At 42.9% G+C, this 12,249-nt stretch overlaps 1 protein-coding gene across 1 annotated transcript in view; it reads left to right on the top strand.

Moving 5' to 3' along the window:
• Positions 1-3,165: 3,165 nt before the first annotated feature.
• Positions 3,166-12,249, top strand: part of CAB39 (calcium binding protein 39) — an 83,949-nt gene continuing 74,865 nt past the window's right edge. Inside the window, exon 1 of the mRNA XM_012802283.2 lies at positions 3,166-3,497. The gene's annotated coding sequence lies outside the window, so the exon portion shown is untranslated. The remainder of the gene's footprint in view (positions 3,498-12,249) is intronic.

The following is a 12,249-nucleotide window of genomic DNA, read 5'->3' as shown; positions in this document are numbered from 1 at the left end:
TAACCCTGATAGAATCTAATTTCCCACCTTCCTATACCTTCTCTGTCCTTTCTCTGCCCCACCCCCTCCTCACTCTTGCCTGGGTTCAACATTCCATCCTTAACATGACTTCAATACCTTCACCTTCCTTTTCTCCATCTCTCTTTCCAAGGAATTATCTAGCAAAAATAACCCTGGTAGAATTTAATTTCCCATCTTCCTATACCTACAGCTTCCCACCAAAATGGAGCTGCTGAAAACCACAGAATACCCCGGCGAGTGGCCCTTTATGCCTTCAACTTTCCCCTCAATCTTCCAACACCTCCTCAGCTCTGTTGTCGAAGCAAATGAATGACAACTCTTCCTGTTTTCCTGAGAAAACAGGAGCCTTCAGAAGGGACCACTGTGAGCTCCTGGTACCTCATCTCCAAGGCTTCCTGCCTCTCTGCTCACATTCTTCCTTCCCTCTTGGTACCATGTGAATACATCTCCTTGTCTCCATCCAAGGCCAGACCCTGCACTATACTCTGCATCCTTCCCATCCTGTTTACTCAAGGACAGCTCTCCAGAAAACACTTCTCCCCAATCACTTTTTTCCTCACTCCTGAATCATTCCCGTAAGCATTTAAGCAGCTGCTCTAAGTGCTCCCATCCTACAAACAGAATAAAATGAAATGAAACCAAAAATGTGCTTGGACCCCCACATTCTTCCCCAGCTATCATACCATTTCTCTGCTACTTGAAAACTTCAATGAAAATGTTGTCTGCCCTAATGGTTTCTCATTCTAGAGCTCCATTCTTTCTAGAGATTTTTCTAGGTCTCATTCTTTCTAGACACCACTCCCATCAGACTTCCCCATCTACTTCTGCACTGAAATAGCTCTTACAAAGGCCAATGGCCAATCACTAATCCTATCCTTACTTAAACTATCATAGTGATCACTATCACTAGTGATTGGCAAATGGACAATCACTAATCCTATCCTTCCTTTAGGTCTCATTCTTTCTAGATACCACTCCCATCAGGCTTCCCCATCTACTTCTGCACAGAAATAGCTCTTACAAAGGCCAATGGCCAATCACTAATCCTATCCTTACTTAAACTATCAGCCACATTTGGCAACAAGAAGGAATCCTTCCCCCTCAGAAGTGTCCCTTGTCTTCCAGCCCATGATTCTCTGTGTCCCTTCCTGCCACATTGGCTCCTCCACCTCAGAATCCTTTGCTAGTTTCTTGTTTTTTGAACTTTTTAATTTTTTAATTTAATTTATTTATTTAATAATTTTATTTTGTGAATATACTACATGTTATCTTCCACTCTTTTTTTCTTTTCTTTTTTTTTTTTTTTCTTTGCAGTTTTTGGCCAGGGCTAAGTTTGAACCCTCCACCTCTGGCATATGGGGCCTGCGCCCTACTCCTTTGAGCCACAGGCACCACCCCAATTTTTTTTTTTAATTTTTGAGACAGAGTCTCACTTTATTGCCTTCCTTAGAGAGCCATGGCATCATTGCTGACAACCTCAAATTCTTGGGCTCAAGTGATCCTCTTGCCTCAGTTTTTCATTTTTAGTAGAGACGGGGATCTGACTCTTGCTCAGGCTGGTGAGCTCAAGCGATCCACCACCTGGGCCTCCCGGAGTACTAGGATTATAGGCATGAGCCACCTTGCCCAGCCTCACTCTTCCGCCTTCTCCTCTTCTTCTTCTCCTTCTTTTTTAGACAGAGTCTCATTATGTTGCCCTGGGTAGAGTACTGTGGCAGCACAGCTCACAGCAACCTCAAACTCTTGGGCTCAAGCAATTCTGTTGCTTCAGCCTCCCAAGTAGCTGGGACTACAGGCGCCCTCCACAACACGCGGCTATCTGTTGTTGTTGTAGTTGTCATTGTTGTTCAGCAGGCCCAGGCTGGGTTTGAACCCATCAGCTCCAGTTATGTGGCTGGCGCCCTCACAGCTGAGCTACAGGCGCTGAGCCCCCAACTTCTCTTGAATGAATTATTTCAACAGCTTTCTGACTGATCTTGCTGCTGAAGCTCTGGCCCTGCAGTCTGGTCTTTACACCACAGCTGCTGGGATCCTTTTCAGATGTCAGGCTCCATCCCTTCTCTGCTCAACTCTGCAAATTGCCTCTCATCGCATTTCAAGAGAAAACTGTCAAGTCTGCAGGGCCCCACTGTCTCCTCCTCTCCCACTCTTTGTGCTCTGATCCAGCACACTGCTGCCTCAGGGGCCTGGTACTGCTCTTCCCTCTGCCTTTCCAGACACAAAGCTCACAGGCCCTCACTTTCTCCAGGGGGCTGTTTCCTGCAGGACACTGTAAATAACACCTGGCATTCTCTCTCTCCTTACTCAGTGTTGTTTTTCTCCACAGCGCTTAAAGTCGTTCAGTATTATTTGGTTGGTTTATTTGTTGACTGTCTCAGGAACAGGGACTGTTTGTTCAGTTCACTGCCCTAGTGCCTAGAATAGGGCCTGGGTGCTCAAATATACTTGTTCAATTATACGAGGAAAACAAAGAAAGAAAAATACACATATACAGCATTTTTATATGCCAGACGCTGTAGTCAGAGCTTTGTAAAGCATTATTGTGTTCATCGTCATCCGCCTGTGGCAAGTACTACCGTATTATTATACTTTATTTTTTTACTTTGTGAGGACAACCAGGAACAGAGATGTGACATGCCTCTGGATACTGAATGGTGGAGCCGGGATTTAAATCCAAGTGGTAGACTCCTATTAATCTGGAACATTCTGTCACCCACTATGCTCTTTCAGGAGATGCTAAAATGAAGTGAATGATCTGCTCCTCCCAAGTATAAAAGAAGCAGTGTGCACTAAGTCGGCTGGGGGCCTTTCGCAGAAATGAAGCTTGTTAACATTTGTGGAAGTGGTCGTTGAACACGGGGATGAGATTCCTTCGAAAAAGTGCTCTGGCTCCAGAGAACGGACTGAGCACCAACATGTAAGTGGCTGATGAAAGAATAGGAACTCGGGTAATGGAATCTGCTTTTCTCAGCTGCCCCTCCCCGCCGGCCTAGCGCGGACTCCGGGCGCCTTCAGTCCTCCGGTCCGCCAGGGGGCGCCCGAGGACAAAGTGGGCGTTGAGCCGCCGCCCGACGTCGCGCCTTCGGCGGCTGCGCAGTGCGCACGTCAAAGCCGGGCTCGGTCCGGGAGCGGGGCGCGGGGATCGGGGAGCGGCGCGGCCTGGGAGACACAGAGCCTTCCGGAGCCGGGGCAAGGGCGAGGGTGAAGGCGAAAGCGGCGCCGGGCCCCGCAGAAGCAGCCGCAGCCTGAGCAAGCACAGCAGCTCGGCGGCCGCCGCGGGAGCTCCTGGGCCGCCGTCCGCCCGCGCAACCGCCGCCGCCGCGGGAGCCCGTCGCCGGGAGCAGGAGCGGACAGAAGACAACGGAGGAGCCAAGCGCCCGAGCCGCGCCGCGGGGACCGAACGAGCAGCCCGGGGCGGCAGCGGCCGAGGACGGGGACGGCGACGACGCGGAGAGGAAGCCGGCCGGCCCAGCCCTGTGAGTGCTCCCGGGCCGGCCTTGCTCGCTTTACAGACGCCCGCTTGGCTTCCGCCTGCTCCGCTGAGCCAGTCACCAGCCCCGGGGCTGCCTCCATTTTCTCGGGTGGCGGCGGCGGCGACTCTAGCCAGCTCAGAGGCAGAGTCGGCGGGAGCAGGCGGGCCGAGCTGGCCTCCTCCGCCAGACTCGGGCCCCTCACTGAGCTTCCTTCCTTGCCTTCGCTGGCGCCGTGCGCTCCGAGGCTTGCCGACTGGGGCTCTCCTCCCACCCTTTCCGTGGTTCCCTGGCGGGGCTGGCGGCGTGGGGCTTCTCCGGCCAGAGTCGGGAGGGCAGGGAGGTCCGAGCCGGGCCAACTGTCAGTCCTATTGCACTAGAGGCCCGAGGCGTCTCGCTCCCAGCCCTTGGTAAACTTCCTGTTACCAAGTGGCAGGTAGCATCTTTATGATCATCATTTCGGGAAAATGCCTAACTGATTTCTGGTTAGGAATTATGCGGTCGGAAACGTTTCTGAGTTCGGTTGAACTAGCCTGAACGCTGACTGCGTGCAGGCGCCCTAGTGGGTCCGTGCCGGAGAGATTCACGGGTGAACTGGGCCCCGCGGTCCCCTCCCCCGAGGAGCTTACGCTCTGGTGTGGGAGATAAGACGAGTACACAAATAACCATGATACCAGGAAGGAGGAGATAAGTCCTGTGAAAGAACGACTGAGTGCTAGATAGGCACCTGGGAAGACCGGATCAATCGATCTTTTCTGCCTAGCAGAAATCTGGAAGGCTTCCTGGGCGAGGCGTTGCCGAGCACTGTCTTGAAGGCTTGATGGGTTTCGGGATAGGAGGGTTGCAGAAAAGACGGTGTGTGGAGAGGACAGCAAGAGGAAGAAGGTTAAAAAAAAAAACCATAGTCTAGGAATTGTGGATAATTCACTTTGTTGTTGTCTAGGGCCATGGTGGAGGGTTAAAGAGGTATTTGGAGGCCAGATCCCTGAATGCCTTGTAAGAGCTGTTTGAGTGGCATTCTAAGGGAAACCTAGAGCTCATTTCTCAGTGACTCATGAGCCCGGAAATGTAGGCTTGGCAATGTTAAAGTCGCTCTTGTGAAAGAAAGAGGAGGCCTAGTCAGAAGTAGACGTTCTGTACCTTGAATGCAATGCATTTGAGATAATTTTTGACAACTTCCTGGATATTTAGGTAAATCCATGTCCAGGCAAAGCAAAGTACCTTTTGCAAAAAAGCTTCATTGTGTATTAGGCTCTTAAGAGGTAAAATTGTACATGAAATAAGCTTATCAATACCCATAAGGCATTTATATTGGTGCAGTCACTAAAATACATCAAAACTTGCACTGTTTATTAGGTGCCTGGAATTACTGAGCTAAACCTAAATTCTTTGAGATGGCATTTGTGTCAACGTAAATTGATGACTAAAAAACTCAAATTGTTACTAATATTCTGATAAAGAAAGATGGATATAGACCTTTTTATAGAAAGATAAAATTTTCTTTATTAGGTTTTAGTTATGAAAATCTTTATAGAAAAGCCAGAAGTGAGTTTTTTGCTTTACTTGTTAGTTTTTTTTAAATCATTGACAAATAAATTACTAGCCATATTTGAAGTTTAGAACATACGATCTGTGAAAGCAGCTTAGACGCTATGCTACTTTTTTATTGTTTGCGTATATGACAAGTGAATGCCACTGTCTTTCAGTTTTAAAAATTTCTGCTTATTGAAATAATACATGATCTTTGTAAAAACCTTGTAAAATGCACGCAATACTGGAAAATTTTTAAAACATTATCTTCTGTAATCTTATCAGATTTAGTTACTGTTAACACTTTTGCATGTTTACTTCCCAGTCTTTTTCTGTATATTTTCTTTTGGTGTTGAAATATACTGTGTGTTTATATACACACATGTATCTTTTATTAAGCTTCTCTTGACATTAGATATTGTCATATAAAAATATTTTACCCAAGCAAGGAAGGTCTTCGCAAATGTATTATCTTTTTCCTGACAAATTTGCATTATTTACCTCAGATGAAATGCAATAATCATGCTTCATAACTACTACCAGTATGTGGACAGAACTTCTTGTTTGAAGTGTATTTACTGATTTCTCTATAGAACTTGGATCCTGTTCTTTGTTGAATAAAGTTTTTTTTTTAAATATTAACAAGATGCATATTGTCATGAAGTGTGGAAGAGAGTACACAAATCTCTGATACACGAGTGCATGGACTTTTAAAGGGGCACTCTGAAAAGATTACTTTCATAGCTGGTTACTATCTCTCGTTGATGCAGCACCTCTTCCCAGCCCCCACTTCTCTCCTAAAATCTAGTCTCTATATTAGGGCTGTCCTCATAGGTTGTATATTGATCATGACATCACAAAGATTGAGGCTGGATGTAAGCACATGTAGAATTTGTCATGAAATGATTTGCTACTATAACATAGGGGGAGCTGTTTTTAATTTCAGGGCAGCTCACTTTAGTTCATTAACATTTTAGACTGCAGATTCTTACATTCATTTTTTTCCCTTGCACTTTACATTCTAAGATGTGCTAATAAGGTCTTTGTTTCGTGGTATATAAAGTGAGATGCTGAGTTAGCCTATGTTAGTTTTTATAAAGTTAATTCAAAGAAATAGCTAAGAAAGTCCAGTTTAAGTAATGTGGTTTGGGTTTGGTTTTATAATTGGGTTTTATTTGAATATTTGTACATTGCAAATGTGTATACTACATAGAATCTTTGCTACTTTGGAATATTCACCAAAGGTTTTTCTTTTGATCAACCTTTGTGGGATTATAGATTTATGTAGCTACTGCCATTCTTTTCTAAGAGTCCCCTTTCCCCCAAGGATTTTGCTGATGACTCACAGTTTTGTCATCTGCCATAAAAATGTAGACACAAATTCAACCTCTCCCTTACACCTAAAAAGATAGAATCTAGTAGTAAGACAGCATTTTATTTCAGGTAGTGTCTTTTGGTTACCTTTCTGGTGATGTTTCTATTCAAGCTTGTTTTAAAAATCCATTTTCTTGGTGGCACCGGTGGCTCAGTGGGTAAGGCGACAGTCCCATGTACCAAGGGTGGCAGGTTTGAACCTGGCCCCAGCCAAACTGCTGCAACAGCAAAAAAAAATCCATTTTCTTTTTTCCACGGTTCCTTTGGGTTAGGAGTTTGATTTTGTGGATGTCCTTAAGTGTTACAGAAATGGAAATGTGATAGGTGGATTAGTATAGATAATGGCAAACTGTGGTTGGTAAAACTTTGGTTTTTACAAACAAAACTTTGAGTGATAAAGGTTGGTGGGAAAGATGACCAGATTTCAACAAATCTCTGAGTTAGGTTGTGACTTGGTTTGTTTTTTAATTATCCAGGTATAAAGATTTTACATGTGTATGAATGCAGATTAAGCCAAATACCCTAAAATTGCACAATGATTTAGTCATCAGTCTATCTTTTGGCTTTTATTGGAGTGGTATTGGATCCTAGTTTAATCAAAGAAGGAATTGAGCTTTTTGAGAGTTCTTAGTGACTGTTAATTAGACCCTCGTACTACTTTTGTCAATTAAGAATATGATGGGAGCAAAATGAGGCAAATATTTCCACCACCATCATTTGTAGAGTAGATCAGCATGGAATAAAGTATGAATGCTCTCTGTGCAGTTTCCCAGGCCTCCCAAGGATTATGAATAGAGTTACTGCTGGACTAGGTAACAGAACATAGATTGGTGCTGAGGAAATAAGGTTAGTAGCTTCTTGCCATCAGCTTTTGTTTGGGAGTGTATGTGGGTATATACATGTATGTGTGTGTAGCCCTCCTTTTGCCATTTCTGTTTCACTGAGCTTGCTAGTCCTACTGTGCCACTATTGCTCTTGAAATAGAAAGGGCAGAATGGTGGTTGATAGTAGCTGTGATGTTAAGCCAGCTCAAGAAGGGAGAATGGCATGCGGAGAATTGCAAGAGGTCAATCAGGTGTGAAATGGCCCACAAAGGAGGGAGGTAAAGTCTGCCCTGGTCATTTTTATTGACTGCACCTAAGCACCTACCTATGTGTTTGATTCCTACTAGATTGTTTACCTATTTGCATGATCCTTAATAGATTTTGTCTAACTTGAGATCTTGGTACTCAGACTCAGAATGGAGTGTTTTAAGTTGTAGGTTTGTGTGTGTGTGTTTGTATATGTATATGAATTTTCACATGCATTGTTACAAAGACTGAGAAAATTCTGTTAACCAATATTTAGTGGCAAATGGTAAGTATTACTTGGGGTCATTGTCCAGCAGATAAATTGTTGAAGACCTAGGAAGTAAAATAATGTTAAGCTATCACAACAGTTGGATTATTTTTGTTTGTCAGAGAAACAAAACATCCTTTTTTAACTTGCTCTTAAATTGCTACTTTATGACCTTGTGTAATCTGTAGCTTGCTCTTTTACAAGGTACTGTTAACATGTTAGTCACTGTTCTCTCCATCACTGATTATATATTAGCTGTATTTAGGCACAAGGAAGAAATAGCATGAACAGATTTTTGTTTATATGTTTATAATTAAGGCCTACTCTTGGATTTATAGAAGTTGGAGAGGCAGTATTATCTAGTACATACTTAAAGCACAAGTACAGACAGACCCCCTGGATTTGAAGCCCCACCCCCACCTCCTTCTATGTAAGCTCTATAACTAAGCAAATTCCTTAACTTGTATTTAGCTTGGATTTCTTGGATGGTAATCGACCATATTGAAAAGGTCATGGGAAGATTTAAATGTGTTTCTGCATCTAGCATGCTTAGAACAGGGCCTGGCACTTATCACATCTGTGACATAATACATTTTGTGATGCTGGTGATAGACTGTTCCAGGTGGAAGAAACTTTAGACCTTTAGAAACAATTTAAGTGGAATGGTTCTTCCTGCAGGTGGGAACACTGAGGCCCACTGTAACTAGAGCAATGTTTGGTTAACTTTGAGCTGAAACAGGTGGCTGCAGGACTGTATCTAGAGCCTGGAGATTCTTTGTCCAATTTGCTTGAATGAAATTAAGTTTTATACTATGCAGTATCTTCTTTAAACTTCGTTTAAACTTCTTTAAACGTTTTTACTAACTCAAGTAGTATATCAAAGTATTTTAAATGTAGCCAGGCATTGTGGCGGGTTCCTGTAGTGTTAGCTACTTGGGAGGCTAAGGCAAGATAATCAGTGGAGCACAAGAATTTGAGATTGCTGTGAGCTGTGATGCTATGGCACTCTACAGGGGGGTGACAAAGTGAGACTCTGTTTCAAAAAAATATACATTATATATATTAAATACTTTTGACTGTTTAAATACATAACTTTAAAAATTTTATATAATATTCATATATTTGTGATGTAGTGGCAGGTTTAGGGGGATTAGATGACATTAAAAGTTTAAATAGACAAAGAATCAAGGAAAATGAACAAAAATAAACATAGCTTGTGGGAACAGATTATCATTTGGGTTCATTAAATGGAGAAACTTCTGAGGAAGATAGTACTGTCCCCAGCATCATCATAGATGGGGGAAATCAAAGTAAAGTGAAGGGTTTGCCGGATGCAATGGCTCTGAGAGGCCTAGGGGTGTGGATTGCCTGAGCTCATAGATTCAAGACCAGCCTGAGCAAGTGTGAGACCTCATCTCTAAAAACTAGCTTGGCGTTGTGTGGCAGGCACTTGTAGTCCACCTATGCAGGAGGCTGAGGCAAGAGAACCTCTTGAGTCCAAGAGTTTGAGGTTGCTGTGAACTGCGAACTATGTCTCAGAAAAAAAAAAAGTGAAAGGCTTGTCCAGGATTCACCTCAGTTCAAAATGTGTGCTTCCTGGAATAAGGTATGACTCCATCATGAAATAGTTTTATTTTCCTCCAGGTCTTGGTTTCTTGCTGAACATTTTTGATTTGTCTTTTAGAATGAATTTTATAAGTAGAGCCAAATGAGGATTTTAATAGCTTTCCAAACAGTAACCACATATTGTAATCCATGAGATAGTTTATTTTTAAATGCATTAGTTGTATAGTGTTTTAATTTGATTAGTGGTTTATAGTTAGGCCAGTAGGTAGTATTTAATTTTCATGTTAGTCATGTACAGAAGATGGGGAGACTGCATTACACAGGGAGATGCGGAAGCCTAAGAATCGGAAAATCTGGGCTGGGTCCTGACTCAATGACTAATCATATTGTCACTCCGGAGGAGGAATGCCATGTCTCTGGGCTTCACCATCCCATTACTGTATCAGATTGAAAACCTCTCAGGTTTCCTTTGCTCTTATATTCAGTGATCCTATGTGTAGGCTTCTGACTTGCCTTTTTTCTCCTGAACCAGGCAATTCCTCTTGTGCTCGTGCTCCAGTAGAGTGCTGTGGCATCACAGCTTACAGCAAACTCCAGGTCTCAGGCCTAGGTCATTCTCCTGCCTCAGCCTCCCGAGTAGCTGGGACCACAGGCGCCAGCCACAACGCTCAGCTATTTTTCATTGCAGTTTGGCCAGGGCTGGGTTTGTACCTGCCATCCTTGGTATATGTGGCTGGTGCCCTACTCACTGAGCCACAGGCGCCGCCCTGGCAGTCTGTTTCTTTATGAGAACTTTATGGCACTTGATTGTACTTTTAACACTTTTTTTCTTCCAGTTAGTCAGATGCCAGGTGTCATTCCACAGTCCTGGAATTTTGTGCTTACGGTAATATGAATGATATCAAAAAGTATATTTTCGAATTTTCTACCTTTGTGCTTATGAATAAGTAGTTAAGAAGTAAATGTTATATGGGTGTGCAGTATAGGCTTAATAAGTCAGGTTATTGATTAACAAATCCTCAAGCTTCACCATCAGCTTCATTGTCCCAACTGTGTTGTGAAGGTCTATGAACTGTGTGTTTGGGGAAAAGGAAAAATATTAACCGAAGAAGTGGAAAAGACAGGACCAAAAATGTATAATCAAATTTGGGGAAGTAAAGAACATGTTTTGGCTGGGCATGGTGGCTCACACCTATAATCCTAGCACTCTGGGAGGCCCAGGTAGGTAGATCACTTGAACTCAGGAGTTTTGAGACCCGTCTGAGCAAGAGCAAGACCCCATCTCTACTAAAAATAGGTGGTCACCTGTAGTCCGAGCTACTTAGGAGGCTGAGGCAAGAGCATCATTTGAACCCAGGAGTTTGAGGTTGCTGTGAGCTGTGGTGCCATCATTTTACCCAGGGTCACAGAATAAGACTCTATCTCAAAAAATAAAAAAGAAACTGTTTTGGCTGCAATTGGTATTAATCTTCTCTACCTATTTAAAGGTGGGTATTCTGATTAAGAACGCAGGGTTCTTTCCAGTCCAAGGTTCCATCACTGATAAGAAATGAGGGTGATAAGATGCTCACCACCTACTAGCATTCATAAGTCCTCAAATGTCCATTATATGTATTAATTTAATTTGGCCATGAGCCATTTTTCAATATTTATTTATTGCCTATTAATGCTGGATAGTTTTCTAAATGCCTGGCCTCAGGGAGTTCTTAGTCTGAGTGAACAACTTTTTCCTGCTTTGATAACATATTATCAGCCAGTTTATTTACTTTAGATTCTCTAGCAAGGAGACAGAAACTCAGGTCACTAACATGATCCCACAAAGATCATCTTTTGGCTTCTGTTTCTTCATTTGCTGTAAGGATTTATGCTCTGTTCAGTCTTTGTGTGTGAGTTGTGAGTTTTTCCTTTGTATGTAAGTTTTGTCTCTTTAAATTGTAATTTATTTGAATTGAGGATCTTATTTACCTTTTTTACCTCTCTTCTTTCCTCCTTTCCCCATCTTATGTTTTCAGAGCATTATACATTGTTTCTTTTTTTATTTATTTGAGACAGAGTCTCACTATGTCACCCTCATAAAGTGCACTGGCGTCACAGCTTAAGGCAACCTAAAACTCCTAGACTTAACTAGGGGTCCTCAAACTTTTTAAACGGAGTCAGTTCGGCTAGTTCACTGTCCCTCAGACCGTTGGAGGGCTGGACTGCGGGCCCTGGGACGAGTCAGCTGTTAAGCAGGACAGACAGCGGCGGCGGAAACACCCAGTAGGCCAGATAAATGTCCTAGGCAGGCTGCATGTGGCCCATAGGCCGTAGTTTGAGGACGCCTGACTTAAGCAGTTCTCTTGCCTCAGCCTCCCAAGCAACTGAGACTACAGGCACCCACTACAATGCCTGGCTTTTTTTTTTTTTTTTTTTTTTTTTTTGCAATTATCGTTGTTTAGCTGACCTGGGCTGGGTTTGAACCCGCCAGCCTTGGTGTGAACCCTCAGTGCCCTAACCACTGAGCTATGGGTACCACCCTATACATAACATTGTTTCTGTAAATATTAGATGACACAGCTATATAATAGTATAATAAAAGTTCTGAGATGAAATGCTTAACTAAAATATAACTTTTTAAAAATCTCTGCTATATTTGTGCTTATTTGAAAGTGATTTACATTTTATAATAGCTGAAGCTTGTGAGGCTCTCCTTTTCCCAGAGAAGTTTCACATAAAGCAGCATTTGCCAAATTGTTTTGCAGAATACTAGTCTCGTTAGCAATTAATAGTAGTTAGTAGGAGTGGGTCCAGAATGAAATTTTAGTTTGGGAAACATGGGGTTAAACATTGTTAATCAGATTTTTGTTTTTGATATTGATTGTCACTGTTTTTCTGTGAAACTTGTCAGAGTGAGTTTTTAATAGTGTGTATTGTGACTGTCCAGGAAGGAAATATAATATACAATTTGCCA

This window comes from Otolemur garnettii, unplaced genomic scaffold (genome assembly GCF_000181295.1).
Source record: "Otolemur garnettii isolate 467f Iridium unplaced genomic scaffold, OtoGar3 scaffold00013, whole genome shotgun sequence".
Lineage (NCBI taxonomy): Eukaryota > Metazoa > Chordata > Mammalia > Primates > Galagidae > Otolemur > Otolemur garnettii.
This window is presented reverse-complemented; position numbering and strand designations above follow the sequence as displayed.